This window comes from Cryptomeria japonica, chromosome 11, assembly GCF_030272615.1.
Source record: "Cryptomeria japonica chromosome 11, Sugi_1.0, whole genome shotgun sequence".
NCBI classification, from domain to species: Eukaryota; Viridiplantae; Streptophyta; class Pinopsida; order Cupressales; family Cupressaceae; genus Cryptomeria; species Cryptomeria japonica.
The window spans coordinates 287071137-287089230 of record NC_081415.1 but is presented as its reverse complement, the minus strand read 5'-3'; positions in this window follow the sequence as shown (position 1 = coordinate 287089230).

The following is an 18094-nucleotide window of genomic DNA, read 5'->3' as shown; positions in this document are numbered from 1 at the left end:
CCAAACTAGATTGGAGATTGCAACTGGTAATCAGACTAAAGGTAATATCTTTCATTTGAATACCAGTGATAAGACATGTTTGATTGCTCACATTGATGAAAGTTTGTTATGGCATAAAAGACTCTATCATGTCAATTTTGATTGCATTGTAAAGATCAGTTCAACTAAGGTAATAAGGGATTTACCTAAGATTGTGAAACCTCATAATCCGGTATGTAAGGAATGTCAAATGGGAAAGCAAGTTAGAACAACATTTAAGAGCATTTATGAAAAATCCAACAATACTCTTGATTTCATTCACACTAATTTAAATGGTCCAGCAAGAACAAGAAGTCTATAGGGTGATAGATACTTTATGCTAATAATTGATGATTGTTTTAGAATGTGTTGGGTTTCTTTTCTTAGGGCAGAATCAGAAGCTTTTGGAAGATTTAAGATATACAAGGCAATTGTAGAGAATGAAACATGAAAGAAAATCAAATGTTTGAGATCAAATCAAGGAGGAGAATTTACATCTAGGGAATTCAATTCATTCTATGAGGAGAATGGAATCAAAAGATAACCATCAGCACCCCGAATACCCCAGCAAAATGGAGTTGTGGAAAGGAAGAACTAAACTATACTGGATGTAGCAAGAACCATGATGATAGAAGCAAATCTACCTCATGTGTACTGGAGAGAAGCAGTGAATAGAATGATTTATACTTTGAACAAAGTTCACAACAAAGGTGAAACTGGTAAGACCCCTTATGAAATATGGTTTGGTCATAATCCTACTCTTAAATACTTCAGAATATTTGGAAGCAAATTTTATATTAGGAGAGATGAGTCTATTGGAAAATTTGATCCTAGAAGTGATGAAGGAATATTTCTTGGTTATTCAACTAGAAGCAAGACATATAGATGTTATAATAAAAGATTGCAGAAAATCATTGAAAGTACTAATGTGAAGATAGATGAACATTTTAGAGGAGAATCAAGATCTGTAGAACCGACAGTAGAAATGATTATAAATGAACTGACATAGATTGCACCGATGTAGAGTGAAGAACCAGTCACACCCACATCATTAGAAAAGTCAACTGTGATTGAAGAAAAGTAGCCCGTGAATGTAAATGAGAATAAATCTAGGTATGTAAGATTGAATCATTTAGAACATTAGATAATTGGAAATAAGAATCAAGGTGTTATGACTAGAGGAAGATTGGCAAATGAAGAGGTATGTTTAATTTCTCAAATTGAACTAGAATCTGTTATTGAAGCATGTGAAGATAAAAATTGGATAAAAGCAATGGAAGATGAATTAGAACAAATTGAAAAGAATAATACTTGGACATTAGTTACCCGACCTAAAGACAAAAATGTAATTGGAACTAAATAGGTATTTAGAAATAAACTTAATGAGGATGTTGAAGTAATCAGAAACAAAGAAAGATTAGTTAGTAAAGGTTAATCTTAGAAAGAAAGAATTGATTACAATGAAACCTTTGCACCGGTAGCCAAAATTGAAGCAGTTAGACTATTTCTTGCATTTGCAGCTCATAAGAACTATAAAGTTTATTAAATGGATGTAAAATGTGCATTTTTGAATGGAGATCTTGAAGAGGAAGTTTACATTGAACATCCTGATGGATTTTCATTGATGGATGATAAGGATATGGTTTGCAGGTTAAGGAAAGCTTTATATGGATTGAAGCAAGCTCCCAGAGCTTGGTATGCTAGAATGGATAAATATCTTTTAAAGCTTGGATACACAAAAGGTAATGCTGACAGCAATTTGTATTACAAAGTCACCAATGATGATATTTTAGTTATTGAAGTATTTGTGGATGATATCATTTTTGGAGGTGAAGAAGGATTATGTAAAGACTTTGCTAACAAGATGCAAGAAGAATTTTAAATATCTATGATTGGAGAGATAAAAAAATTTCTAGGTTTGCAGATTTCTCAAACAAATAAAGGTATATTCATATGTCAAACGAAATACTTGAAGGAACTTTTGAAAATATTTGGTATGGAAAACTCCAAACCGGTAAGCACTCCTATGACTACAACAGATAAATTGATATTAAAGGATGATTTAGCTCCTATTAATCTAACAAGGTATAAATCTTTGATTGGAGGATTACTGTATTTGACACAAACTAGACCTGATATAATGAATGAAGTATGTATTGTTTCTAGATTTCAAAGCAATCCTAAAGAAAATCATGAAAGTGTAGTAAAAAGAATTTTTCGGTACCTCCAAGGCACAACAATTCTTGGTTTATGGTATCCTAAGGATGACAATTTTGAGTTATGTGCATATATAGATTCAAATTGGGTAGGAGATGTAGATGACAAAAAGAGTACCACTAGCGGTGCATTCTTTCTTAGTAGAAGGTTAATTTCATGGATCAGTAAGAAGCAGAATTGTACATCATTATCTATAGAAGAAGCATAATATGTTGCAGCAACAGCTAATTGTACTCAGGTATTATGGATCAAGCAAACATTGAAGGATATCAGGGTAAAATGCAAAGTACCGATAATTATTCAATGTGATAATTCAACAACAATTGATACATCAAAGAATCCAATATTTCACTCTAAAACAAAGCATGTTTCTATTAAGTACAATTTTTTCAAAGAGAATCTTGAAGCAAATGAAGTGAGATTGGTTTATGTGAATACTAAAGAGCAAATTGTAGATATCTTTACAAAGCCTTTGCCTAAGGAAACATTTGAATATCTCAGAGAGAAGCTTGGGGTAATTTCCCCATTGACAGAGACTTGAATGATGAAGATTGGCATCAAACCGGTAGGGACTAATAAAAAAATATTTTTCTAGCTTTGATGAAGGGGAGATACTGCTTAGGGGAGTAGTTAGTTGTATGTTATGTTTTAATTATTAACTTCTTTGGAATTTGATGTCAAAGGGGGAGAGATGTCTATGGAAAAACATTGTACTTGGATAGATGTATTTTGGTTATATGGTTTATATTCTTGGTACAAAAATTTATATTGATCTATCTTTGGGAGATTGTTGGTTTGTTGGTATTTGGCATTCTATTTTTGGCACTTAGATGTTTTTCCATCTAGTGTTGCCATCAATGGCAAAGGGGGAGATTGTTGGTATTATGGATGACTTCATCATGTGTTGCATTGGTTTTGTCATTGATGTCAACACTTATCTTTATGGATGTCTACATTGTTGATTTGGCACTATGGTTATATTGGTTTACTGTTGCACCAGCACATTGTGGTCCCGACATGGATATTGGCTTATGCACAGTCACTGGTATATGGTTCATCGGTAGCTTAGGAAATTGATGATGACTTGTTATCATCTGGAGATCATTTGGTTATGTCGAAGACATGGATTGGAAGTTTGGATTTGGTTTTTTTCTTATTTGTCTAATCGAGTTCACATATTTGCCTTTACCGATAGAGAGGTCTAGGTTATGGACCGGTACATGATATCACGTTCTAGATCAGCACAACACATTTTGGAAATAGTTTATTGATTGGATAATATGTAAATGTATTGAGCCGACATATTGTATTGCATCAAGACTTATTTTGTAATTGATTTAATTGTAATATCTTTAGTGAGACGACCTTATCATGTGGTCTTAGGTTTTGTATAAATGATTGTAAGATCTTATTGAAGATCGGGTATCATATGAGTGCATGCGAATATTAAAGATCATTGTGAAGAGAAGATCCTTGTGTGAATCATGCAGATATTATCTGAAGGTTGAAGGAAAGGTTATGAAGGTGTTTGGCACTCATGTTCGGAGCTTAAACAGGTACTGAATCCAGCATTGCAGATGCTATATTGAAGTAGTACATTGTTATTGGATTTAACCATCCAATTGTAGTCAGTGTGACTCCTATTTTGTGATTGAGCAGTGAGCTCTAGGCAGTTGGCCTTTTTGCATGTGTAGACCCCATTTATATACATTTACTATCTACAATAGTATCATCTGATTGTGGGTAAGGTTTCCCACTGTGGTTTTTCCCCTTACAGGGTTTCCACGTCAAAATATCTATCTCATGTGTTGTGGATGTTGTTTCTCTTTTTGTTTCATGCATTAAGTTATACCGGTACTGCTATAACTATTAATCTATTTTACCGGCTTTAAGTTTCTTTTACCGACACTAAGTATTAAGCTGGAATAATTGGTTCTGGGTTATAAATTATTGACAACTAGATCACAACTGATTCACCCCCCCTCTCAGTTGTCCTTCTCAGTTCCTAATAGCTTCGTCCTATTGAATTTTGTTGTAGGGTGTCGGATTGTGGATTTGACCTACAGCTGCAGAGGACTTGCTCCTATGACCCAAAGAGGTAATGTGAGAGGTGGAAACCAAAGAGATGTTGATCTGGTAGTGATGGACATGTTGAGGCATATTACGGCTCATTTGGATGTTGTTGAGACCGCATAGAGAAGAGGTCAACATATTATGGATGTAAGTGATGAAGAAGAAGAGAAAAATGTTGAACTGGAAGGTGGAGGTCAACTAGAGTTGGCACAAGATGATGAAAGACTGATTAGAGATTTGATAAATGTGAATAGTAAACCACACTTTAACCCACTAGAGTATATTGGTAAGTTGGATTCAAATGAGTTGATAGATTGGATTATCAAGATGGAGAAATACTTTGATTTAGAGGGTACCAGTGAAGAGAAGAAGGTGAAATTTACTTGCACAAATTTGAAGGGACATGCTTCCTTGTGGTGGGAACATTTGCAGGCTAATAAATAGAGGAAAGGAAAGGACAAAATTAAATCTTGGGGTCAGATGGTGAGTAAGTTAAAGGCAAAGTTTTTGCCAATGGATTATCAAGTCAATTTGTTCTGGAGATTGCAGAATTTGAAGTAGAAAGAATCTAGTGTGAAGGAGTACACCGAGGAGTTATACAAGTTGAATATTAGATTCGTACATGTTGAAGATGAAGTTGAGAAAATTTCAAGGTATGTTAATGGTTTAAGAATGCCTATACAAGATGAGATTAGTTTAGTGAAATTGTAGAGTGTGGAAGAAGCTTATCAGTATGGCCTAAAAGATGAAGAAAGATTGTCTAAGAGGCATGAGAAAAGATAAAGAGGAAGAGGCAGAATATTTCAGAGAGGTAGATCCTTAATTAGAGGTGGAAAAATTTCGAAATAGAATAAAGGCAAGGAAAAAGATAAGAGTTGTGAAAATTCAAACTAGAGGAATGAAGGAAATTACTACCAGAATGGTGGATAAGGTGGTTACTGAAATGAGGGTTTTAAGAGAGATGATAAGATAAAGTTTACTGGAACCTATTTCAAGTGTGGTGGAGAAGGAAACTAATATTTTGAATGTAGACAAGGGAATAAGAAGACTGAGAATGGTGGAAGAACCACTTTTGCAGAATAAGAACCTGTTGGATCATTGAACAAATTGGAGGATGGTGAAGCTTTTATGATAAGAAGGGCCCTATGCCAAAATGAGATAGATGAGGAACCATTGCAGAGGAAGAATTTATTTCAGACAAGATGTAAGGTGGAAGGTAAGTGTTGTAAGGTTATTATTGATAGTGGTAGTTCAGATAATTTGGCATTGGAGGAGATGGTGAATAAGCTGAAGTTGCAGAGGTTGAAACACACTAAACCCTACAAGATAGCATAGATTTGGGATGATCATAAGATCTTGGTAAGTGATAAATGGTTGGTTAAGTTGAAAATAGGAGAATACTATGATGAAGTTTTGTGTGATATTATACCTATGGATGTTTGCCATGTTTTGTTGGGAAGGCCCTAGCAGTATGATAGATAGACTATACATGATGGGAGAAGGAATATCTATACTATTGTTGCAAATGGGAGGAAGCAAACTTTTTTGCCTCTAGAGGAACCCTTGAGAAGTGAGATATGCACAAGCATCAGAATCTATTTGGTCGATGGAACAAAGTTTTTGGATGGGTTGAAGAGTGAAAATGTGTGTTATGCATTGATACCTAAGCAACCTAATTTGAAAGCAGACGAAGAACAACCGAAGGAGATAAAAGAGTTGTTGATAGAGTATGAAGACATCATTTTAGATAATGTACCTGATGGATTACCCCTTGTGAGAAGCATAAGTCATTGCATGGATTTGATTCTCGGAGCTATTTTACCTAATAAGGCAGCACAATGGATGATACCGACAAAGAATGAAGAGTTGAATAGGCAAGTGCAAGAGTTATTGAGGAAAGGTATGACCAGAGAAATTTTGAGCCCTTGTGTAGTATTTGTTGTGTTGGCAGCAAAGAAGAATAGAGAATGGAGGATGTGTACCGATTCAAGAGAAATAAATTGAATTATAGTGAAGTACAAATTTCCTTTGCTGAGGATGGATGACATAATGGACTATTTGAGTGGAGCTAGATATTTCACAAAGATTGATTTGAAAAGTGGATATCATCATATTAGGATCAGAGAAGGTGATGAATGGAAGACAACATTTAAGAAAAATGAAGGATTGTATTAGTGGTTGGTATTGCCATTTGGATTGACTAATGCACTGAGTACTTTTATGAGATTGATGAATGAGGTATTGAAGAAATTCTTGGGTAAGTTTGTGATTGTATATTTAGATGACATTTTGATCTTTAGTAAGACAAAAGAGGAATATTTGTTGCGTATGAGACAATTTTTGTAGAAACTAAGAGAAGAGAAGTTGTTGATTAATCTGAAAAAGTGTAGTTTCATGAAGGAGGAGCTTGTATACTTGGGTTTTGTGATATCTATAGAGGGACTGAAGACGGACCCTGAGAAAGTGAAAGAAATTGTTGAATGGCCTACATCAGAGAGTATTGGAGAGGTAAGATCATTTTATGGACTGGCTAGTTTCTACCAAAAGTTCATTAGAAATTTCAATGCAATTTGTAGCCCTATGACTAAGACAATGAGGGGAGAACGAAAGGATTTTAAGTGGATAGCTAGAGTGAACCAAAGTTTTGAATTGTTGAAGAAAAAGGTGATTGAGAAACCTGTCTCAGCCTTACCGGATTTTAGTAAAGTCTTTCAAGGGGATTATGATGCTAGTGGAAGTGCAATTAGAGCTGTGTTGACCTAGGAAGGAAGACCTGTAGCATATTTCAGTGAAAAGTTGAATGATGCAGGAACGAGATATTTAGTGTATGATCAAGAGTTCTATGCCATAATTCAAGCCTTGAAGAAGTGGAGACACTATTTATTGCCTAAGGAGTTTGTGTTGTACACGGATCATCAGGCTTTATAGTATTTGACCAGTCAGAGTAAGTTGAATCAAAGACATATGAGATGGGTTTAGTTTATGCAGAGTTATAATTTTGTTGTAAAACACTAAAGTGGGAAGTCAAATAAGTTCGTTGATGCCTTAAGTAGAAGAAGAAATTTGATAATAGAGATGAGAGTTGTAGTATTGGGGTTTGTTGAATTGAAGACCCTGTATGTGGAAGACCCTAATTTTGCAGAACCTTGGAGAGCTCGTGCTTAACCTGTTGTTGCAGACCAGAGTAAGTTGTTAGATTATTTCATTCAGGATGAGATGTTGTTTAGGGGAAATCAGTTGTGTATACCTCGGAGTTCTATGAGAGATAGTTTGATCAAGGAGAAATATAGTGGAGGATTGGCAGGACATTTTGGTATTAATAAGATAGTGTCTTTGGTGAGTGAGAATTAATTTTGGCCTCAGATTAATAATGATGTTAGGAAATTTGTTTAGAGTTGTAGAATTTGTCAAGTTGCAAAAAGATGTAGTCAGAATACCAGATTATATAAGCCTTTGAAAGTACTAGAGAGACCTTGGGAAGATATAAGCATGGATTTCACATTGGGATTACCAAAGACTCAGATAGGAAATGGTTATATATTTGTGGTGGTGGATAGATTTTCAAAGATGACACATTTTATACCTTGTAAGAAGACAACATATGCAGTTCATGTAGCAGATCTCTTTTTCAAAGAAGTTGTGAGACCGCATGGGTTACCAAAGAGCATTGTTTCAGACAATGATACTAAGTTTGTTGGTTACTTTTGGAGGACACTTTGGAAGAAGATGAAGATAGATTTGAAGTTCAGTTCTATATTTCACCCACAAACAGATGGACAAACTGATGTTGTGAACTAGAGTTTGGGGAATTTGCTGAGATGTTTGAGTGGAGATAAAACCAGAAGTTGGGATTTGATATTGGCGCATGCAAACTTTGCATATAATAATTTAGTAAACTAGAGTACAAAGAAGACAACATTTGAGATAGTTACCAAAGTGAATCCTAAGGGAGTTTCAGAACTAAAAGATAACAGTCATGAAGCTAAGAGGAGTGCAGAAGTAAAAACATTTGCAGATCATATGGAGGCATTACATTCAGAGGTAAAGAGGTATTTGGAAGATATGAACCGGAAATATAAGGAGAAGGCAAATGAGAAAAGAAGAAAAGGATTTTGAAGTTGGATATGAAGTGATGGTATATCTAAGAGAGGGGAGATTTTCTGTTGGGACATATAATAAGTTCAGGATGAAGAAGTTTGGACCGTGTAAGATCTTGAGGAAATTTGATTCGGGTAATGCATACGAAGTGGAGCTACCAGACACCCTAGACATATCACATATTTTCAATATTGTAGATATTTATCAATATAATGAAGAAGAAATCAATGACAGTGAACCAGAATTGAAGTAGTTTCCTAAGAAGAAACCAGATGAGATCGAAGAAGTTTTTGATAGAAGAGTCGGTAAGAGCACATGCAACAATCAATATAGAGAATATCTTATGAAGTGGAAAGGTAGACCAGTTGAGGATTATTATTGGATTTATTAGGCTAAGGTAGACCATCTTGGTTTTCCTGTAGCCCCTGCAAAGTGAGGGACTCACTTTTCATTAACCCTGGATGTCTGATACAGGAACATCCCTAGTTCTTGGCAATCTTGCATCACCAAAAAATATTTCCTTTCAGTGTTTTTGAGAATTATTGGATACCTTAGCATTGATCATTTCTCTTGTGGAGATGGATTTGAACTTCATTCTTGTTTATCTTTCTTGTTCTAGATCTGCGTTTTATTTGGATCTCTTTCCAGCAACTTATTGCTTCTGGATTGGCTGACAATTTTCTTGTTTCCTTCGGATGCTTGAGCTTAATGGCTAGTTGGTGTTCCCAAATCTTGTAGAGCGATTCTTGGATTTATGGAGTTGACTTATCATGTGTGGGATGATCTTCGATGCTCCGCTAACCCTCTTGTTGGTTCATTCTTTGTGGTGATTCTTTTCCAAAGGATTTTCATCTCATCTTTGGGTCGACCTATCTTCAAGTTTCATTTTCCTTTCTTTGGGGAATGTGAACTTTCCTAGATGACCCAGATGTTCCCGGATGCTATATAATGATGTATTTGATCATATAAGATTCAATATTCTGGATATAGAACAATAGATTGTAATTTGAATCTGATGTTTTCTTTCGAGTTGATGCATATGGACGTATCCCTATAATAAGGAAGTTGCTTGCATGTAAGCTAAATGTTACCAATAGTTGCATTTGAATCTATGAATTGATCCATGTCTAATCTAAAATTCTCTATTTCTCTATCTTGTGTTGTATTGTGTTGTTTTTATCTTACTGCATGGACCAAACTTCCTCTTTGGGGATCCTCCTATTCGTGGTTGCACCAAGAAGTTGCAGTCAAGAGACAAAGGGTTTTGAGGAGGTCCAATAGCATAAGAACATCTCAATCCATAGGGGAAAAATATGAGACAAGTTCACACATGCAGTGACTAAAGGGCTTCATCAAATAGATCTATGACAAAGAATATAGAGGTAAGAGAAATGAACAATGGATATAAGATAATCTCAGATTAACAACATGTAGAATTCACTATAGATGAATTAGCCTTAGACGATTGAGGTAAAAAAATAAGGTTCATCTCTGCTATAGTACGAATACTATTACAAAGGACAAACATGGTATAAGACCAAATCATATGAGAGAGAAAGAGACACCTTGAGAGAGTCAAGGATGACATTCATTAAAAGAATAGTGAACTTATCAAAACATAGTCATCTCTACAAAATATTTAGAGTTCCTTTTTCTATAGTCATGAACAAGGAAGGATAAGTAATGGATAAGTTATATATTACTCTATAATGTAGAGGTCATTCTTTACTAAAATACAAGGAAATGAACATTGGCTGAATTTCAATTGTAGTGATGTGAAGTGTATAAAATCCCTTCACCAATCTAGTCAAAATATAGTCACAGTCCAAGGCATAGAGATGATTGTCCTTGACAATAAAGACAAAGAGCTTACAAGCCTGGAAAAAGGAAGTGCATCACCATCATAGTCATCATGATCAAGCCACAACAAGGAATAGTGATCCATAAGTCTGTGGGATAATTCAAAAATATAGTCATCGGAGGAGGATAGGTCATGAAAAGTAAGTATACCTAATGGTGTTCTCTTGTGCACAAATAAAGAAATCCCATGATGTTGTAAGAAGAAAAACAATGAAGAGATCTAGGCATACACATAATTCTAGTACAAAGTAGTCTTGGAAGGCTTCAAGATTAGTAACATCAAAACAACAAAAATACTTCACATCCACAAGTCATAATGAAATGATTCTTGCAAAGTTTTAGATAGTGAAATGATAGAAATTGAGGACAATCTATGAATGGACCTAACTAATGGAATCCCTAGGTGTATACTTGGAAGCAGACATATAGGTCAAAGAATGCAGTCACATCACAGTCAAAAGTTCCAAGGACTATCAAAAGCATATATAGGAGAAAAGTGTATTCATGAAGCAAAGCCAACATAAAATCTAATGTTAATGAATGTAAAACAAAGCTACCAAACAAAGACTTTTCACTATCATCAGATCAAGATGCAATAATGAAAGAATGGGCATAAGGATAAAAGCATAAAGGGATAGAAGATGATATAAGAAAAGTTTTGAGAGTATGTGATACTTTGAGTCCTTGATCCTCTTCTATTCCTAGATAGGATAAGAATAAACTCTAGTGAAATTATAAGCTCTCTTAATTATGCAATCAATCATGAAGTTGATTGATTATCATGAGAAGGTGTATTTTTGAGTTCACCATCAATTCAAGGAGTAGTCACACAAGAAAGAGGTAGACTCTACAATATGAGGATTAGTTTGGCCCTAAAAAAGAGGAATTTTGTAGCATTGCAAGGTTAGTTTGGACTCTCATATGGGTGACATGTGAGTCAAGTTAAGTTTTGAGGTAGTTAACCTTTAGCTAGTAGCAATTTTAAGCCTTTATTTGCATTATTTTAGATCAATTTTGAGCCCAAAGGCTTCATCATGCAAACTTGAAGATAGAAAAAAGAAAAGGATGATTAGTTTGAGAGGATTGAGGAAGCACAAGCAGTTCATCACCAACTCATCCTCAATTATTTTGAAGAAGCTTCTTCTATAAGTCTTCTTCTCTTCTTCTCTTCTTCTTAGTTCTTTCTTCTTGCTTGCATTCTCAACAAAGAAGAGTGATTGTAAATCACATATATAATGTTTTAGAAGCATTTTTAAAGTTGTAGAAGCAAATCCTTTCAATAGTCAACAAAATATAGCAAGCTTTCCTTCAAAGTTGTTCTTGTCTCTTCATTGTCATGCGAATGGTTGATGAAAATACTATGATTTATTCATGAATCCTCCATTTATGTCTCATTTATGCTTTGTGAAACAATAAATTCCATACTAGTTTAGGTTATATGAGCATGTTTATCAATTTCCAATCTGTTGCAGTTGAAAAGAAATGTTTTCCTTCAAGTAAAAATTGAAACTCAAAACTTCATAAAAAATATTTATGTACCACATGATCTAAACTAAGTTGTGAAGAAAATTTGAAGTATTTGAAAAGGTTGATTGTGAGTTCAATAAAATGAACATAATTAGAATCTTAGGTGCATCATATCCTATTAGAAGTAGATTTTTTATTTTTAAGCAATATTTTACCATTTTCCCAAGAAAGTTTCATTAGTTTAGGAGGTGTTTTAGAAGAGAACCAACACATAATCTAGAGATTCACCTTCATTATGAGCAACCCACAAGATCAAAGGTGTTTCCATGTTGCACAAGAATGTTGAGCTTCAATGCTTGAGAAATTGGGAACAATCCTTTGTGACAACATTTATTTTTAAGGAATGCAAATGTATGAGTTGAGTGTATGTGGATTGTGTGTAAATTTATGAAAAGAGTATATGAATGATGTGCAAGCAGATTTGAGATTGTAGAAGTGTGAAAGTCAGAGATTTAAAGGTGATATTTTCAGTAAGATAGTGTGTTGTGATAGTAGTGATTAATTAGAGATGTTTGCCATGATGTTGGTCACTTGATCTAGTAGTTCAAGGATAATTTCACATTCAAGAGATCTTTCTCATTTTATTTCTACTATTTATTTTCTTGGTAATTGATAGTGATTCGACAACAAATTATATCTTGCCTTCAAGCAGTGAGCCTCTATTGTGCAAGTCCTTATATCTTTCTCTAAGACAATGTGTCTCGGCCTTGAAAGTCCATCAGATGTTGTTGCTCCTTGGTAGTGAGCCTAAAAATATAAGCATTCATATTCATATTGTGAGTTAGATTCTCGCCGTGGTTTTTTCCTGTTTGGGTTTTCCACGTAAATATTGTGTTCATGTGTTGATGGTTGAGTTTTTATTGCTATTTTAGTTAATGTTGTTTATGTTGGCAAGTTGGTGTAATTGATTATGTGTTGCATTGATGTTTGTCATTTATGTCAACACTAGTTGTTTTGATGTCTATCGGCTTCTGGTAGAGTGGTTGGATTATGATGTTGATCTGGAGATCTTCTCCGATATGATCCAGTTTGTGGAATTGGTTTGGATTGGTTATTTATGTATTCCTGATGCATATTACATTCAGTTGGTTTAGGATTTGATGATCTAGAAGCTATCATTTGTTCTAGTAAGCCTTCTAGTTACTGGTAAGGGTTTTATAGGTAGAGCTTTGTTGAAGATCTTTTGATGAATCTGATAAGTGGTGTTGGTGTGGCTTCTAGAAGGTTATCAGTATGTTGATGGTTATCATGTTCGTGTTCCAGTTGGTCCATGGTGTTTCATTTGACTTATTGCAACCTATTTTAGGTCTAGTTCTATTCTGTTAGGTTATGGACCAGTTTATGTAACGAGTTGGTTGATGCTTATGATGTGTTACCGATTGGATTTATTGATTGATTTATGTTGTTTCGGGGTGTATGCACAAAGTTGTGGTACCAAAAAGGTGCCACACTTCAAAAAAAAATTAAATTGTGATAAGGCACACGCCATATGACCTTTTCAAACCATAAAAAAATAAAATTCCGCATTTTGGATGCATTCTGCACTCCCAAACCCGTGTTTTGGCAATTTGGGGTGTTATTTTCTTGTGCTCACCCTTTGTAGAAGCTTGATATTGGGCACTAAGTTGTCCATCTCTCATCAAAATACCACCACGACATCAAAGAGATATAATTTTTGTTTTCTTATTGTCATTTTTTTATTAATTTGAAGATTAAACTAGGTTTCTTGATTTAAATTTATTTTCATTATCAGGAAATGAGATTAGACAAAAAAATGTTGAAAACACTCAATCACCTCCTCATGAAGACCATATTGAAGAAGAAGCACATCAAGAACCTCATACAATCCCTAGACATCCCATAGGTACACAAGAAAACCTATTAGGTCAAATAGAAAATAGCCAAAAAGAGCTTGAAGGTTTAATCAAAAGGCTAAAAGATCCCACTAGAAAAAACTCCCATAGGACAAACCTTGCTAGTTCTTTGCAATCTATTGTATCTCACATGCAATCCATGAGTGGGAAAGTAAATTCTTGGTCCAGTAAGAAGGAAGACCAAAGCAATTTTATGCTGACAAATTATCATATGCGGCAATGAAGAAAAAGAAAATTAATAAATTTAACTTGTGTGCTCTTTTTATGGACCCCCGAATGAATCAACCTTTGCACCCTAGATTTAGGAGATTCCCTATTCATTGGTGTCATCATGAAGGGATTAAGAATTTTTTGGGGGATAGGTGGTGGATGTTATTTGATCAGCCCCCATGCAATAATCATGAGGTACCCCATACTTTTTGAGAAAACTGTACTGTGAGTTTGTCCTTAATGAGATCCCAAACTATTTTGATTTTCTAGATTTCCAAGGTAGAGGTGGGGTTCCACACATGATAGAGAGGGTGCACAACGTGACCCAAATCTCCCACCAAGACCCTTGGCCAGACCTATGGTGGAGCATGTTATTATTCCTTCCATTGTGAAGGAGAGTGTTGAGGTCGAAACTCTAGAATCCATTAGCTCACTCACTCAAACACTTATACAATATGCTAGGCCTCTAGTAGAGGGTGATGTGAGTGATGATGGTGATTCTTCTAGGCATTGATTTCTTGCTCATTTTTGTCGATCTTGTGGTTCTCTTTGCACTTATGATCCTAATAGTTCTAAGAATGGACTTGCACGAGTGGAGTTTGCTATAAATAACATTGTCATGACACAATCCTTGTTGAACTAAACCTTTGGCATTGATACCTAGGTGAATTTCATTACTAGTACATTTCATTATTTTTATTAAATCTTATATGAAAATTTAAGAATATATCTAAATTAGTAAATTATTATGATAAAAAATCAGGGTCAAAGTGTTCACAATACTAGCAACATTCCTGCAACACCCTTTTTCACGACTTCATCTACTCCACAGGTATACAACGAGTGAAGAAATATAATTATTATATGTAGACAGTTGGACCTTATGTGAATGATTTTCTAATTACTCATTTTGGATGTCAAATAGTTTGATGCTATAGCTTCAACATCAACACCTCGCAGTGTATTTCATCGATAATCTTTCACCCAGGTAAGCAATTTATCTTTAATGTTGATATTAAATAATATAGATAGTTTTGGTGATTGATCAATATACTTTGTTTAATTTTCAAATGATGACATCAGAAACTCCTCCTGCTGTTTGCACATCAATGGAGCATGGTGTTGCTGCAGCAGTAGCAAGTTCAACTGCTTTGACATAAGTATGATACATATTTGTAAATTTAGTAAATTTAGCATTACATTTGTTATCTTAATAATATGTTATTGAAAATTTTAATGACACTTGTATTTAGTTTAATTTATATTGTGATTCTTACAGGAGGGGCTTGTCACTCTAGATCATGAACGTGCACCTGTTGTGGATGAACATCATGATTATTTGTATGCGGTAAGTGACTATTCTATTATATGTCATTCTAAAATTCAATTTTTGTATATGCTAACATCATTCTTTTCATTGTATCAGGTGGAGTTACAAAAAAGTCTAGAGAGGAGGTCAAGTGGGCATACTCGAAAGACACCTGCATCATATACATCTCCATCCCCTCGACAGGCAAAGATATCTCGTGATCTATTTCCTTCCCCTAGAGGGAAATGAATAGAATAGGGTCCTATGTTGTATGCCTATATGGAAATTTTGAACATATGTTTTGTATTATGAATATGTGACATTCTATGTCCATATGGCTTTTGGCAAGCTCCTATTTGACTTTATTGGATACCATGTTGTATGCCTATATGGCAATTTTGAACATATGTTTTGTATTACAAATATGTGACATTCTATGTTCATATAGCTTTTGGAAAGCTCCTATTTAACTTTATTGGATATCATGTTGTATGCCTTTAGAGCAATTTTGAACATATGTTTTGTTTTATGAATATGTGACATTCTATGTCCATATGGCTTTTGGAAAGCCTATTTGTCTGTATTGGATATATTTGATACTTTTAATAGTATACAATATTGTATGGATTTGTAGTTTTTTGGTTAATGCAAATCATTTATCATGGTTATCCATAATTGCAGTACAAATGATTAAATGAATAATTGCACAAAGTTTATTGTTAATTAAGCTTTGAACCTAAATATGTGTTTGTAATCCAAGACACAAGCTTATAGGGATCAACACAAATTCAATAGTTATAGTCAACATAAGACTATATAAGGGAAACATGGAAAGAACCAAAATTAGACAATGTAAGACACCATTGTACCAATACCCATTCTAAAAAAATTGCATAGCCCATACACTTCTATTCATCTAATGCATACCCTAATAGAGATACTTTAAATGACTCCCAACAATTAATAATACTTAGGATTATTTAGGTCTATTAATCTGATGCATAGTCTAATAGAGTGTCATAGCACGACCCCATAGGATCACATGACTCATTCATATGTCTCACGGGCGTCGCGAAATGCATCGCCAAAGTTTGACAACTTTTCATGCTTTGAGCACTTAAATGGGATGGCCGGTAGGGTGCGGCGCACATTGATCAGACAAGTTGGAGAGAAAAATGAAGGCATTCCTAGTGTAAACCTGACCACTCGGATGCATACATGCTGATGGTTTAGTGTCATGATGAGCGGATTGAAATTTAGCGCATTGTGCAACTTTTTATTGAACTCATCTGACGCTTTTTGTCACAACCAAGAAAGTGTCACCATGAGAAATTGGATCCGAGTCTTCTGAAATAGAGAGAGGCTTGTGTAGAATGTCATAACACAACCTCATAGGATCAAATGACTCATTCTTATGATTAACGGGCACTGAGAAATGCGATGTCAAATATTGATAACTTTGAGCAACTTGAGCACTTAAGCGATTTCGTTGCTAGGGTGTGGCCCGCAATGATCGGACGAGTTGGAGAGAAAACTAAAGGAACTCCTAGCATAAACCTGACCACCCTGACGTGTATGAGCTGATGGTTCGGTGCTGCAATGAGCGGATTGAAAGATGGGGCATTGTGCAACATTTCATTGAACTGATCTGACGCTTTTTGTCGCAACAAAGAAAGTGTTGCCACGAGCAATTGGATCCGAGTCTACCTAAACTGAGGGAATTTTTTAGAGTGCAATAACATGACCCTGTAGAATCAGACAAATCATTCTTAGGATTTACGAGCATCGAGAAACACGATGTTGAATATTGACAACTTTGAGCAACTTGAGCACTTAAGTGATTTCATTGCTAGGGTGTGGCTTGCATCGATCAGACGAGTTGGAGAGAAAAATGAAGGAATTTCTAGCATAAACCTAGCCACCCTGATGCGTACAAACTGATGGTTCAATGCTGCAATGAGTGGATTGAAAGTTAGGGCATTGTGCAACTTTTCATTGAACTCATCCGACACTTTTTGTCACAACCAACAAAGTGTCACCATGAGCAATTAGATCCGAGTCTTCCAAAATCGAGAGAGGATTGTGTAGAGTGTCATAACACAACCTCTTAGGATTAGATGACTCATTCTTATTATTAATGGGCACTGAGAAACGTGATGCCAAATATTGACAACTTTGAGCAACTTGAGCACTTAAGCGATTTCATTGCTAGGGTGTGGCCTGCAACGATCGAATGAGTTGGAGAGAACAATGAAGGAATTCCTAGCATAAAACCGGCCACCCCAATGCATACGATCTGACGTTTCGGTGATGCAATGAGCAAATTGAAAGATGGGGCATTGTGCAACTTTTCATTAAACTCATTTGACACTTTTTGTCGCAACTGAGAAAGTGTCGCCACGAGCAATTAGATCTGAGTCTACCTAAACCGATAGAGGATTTTCTAGAGTGCCATAACATGACCCCGTAGGATTAGATGGCTCATTCTTAATATTAACGGGCTTCAAGAAAGCTAACATAAACCCGGCCACCTTGATAGTTTGGTGCCACGTGGGCAGATTGAAAGATGGGACATTGTGCAACTTTTCATTGAACTCATCTGATGCTTTTTGTCGCAACCGAGAAAGTGTCACCACGAGCAATTGGATCTGAGTCTACCTAAACCGAGAGAGGATTTTTTAGAGTGCCATAACATGACCCCGTAGGATCAGATGACTTGTTCTTATGATTAATGGGCACCAAGAAACATGATGCCGAATATTGACAACTTTGAGCAACTTGAGCACTTAAGCGATTTCGCTGCTAGGGTGTGGCCTGCATCGATCGAATGAGTTGGAGAGAAAAATTAATGCATTCCTAGCATAATAAATAGCCACCATGATGTGTACAAGCTAACGGTTGAGTGTCG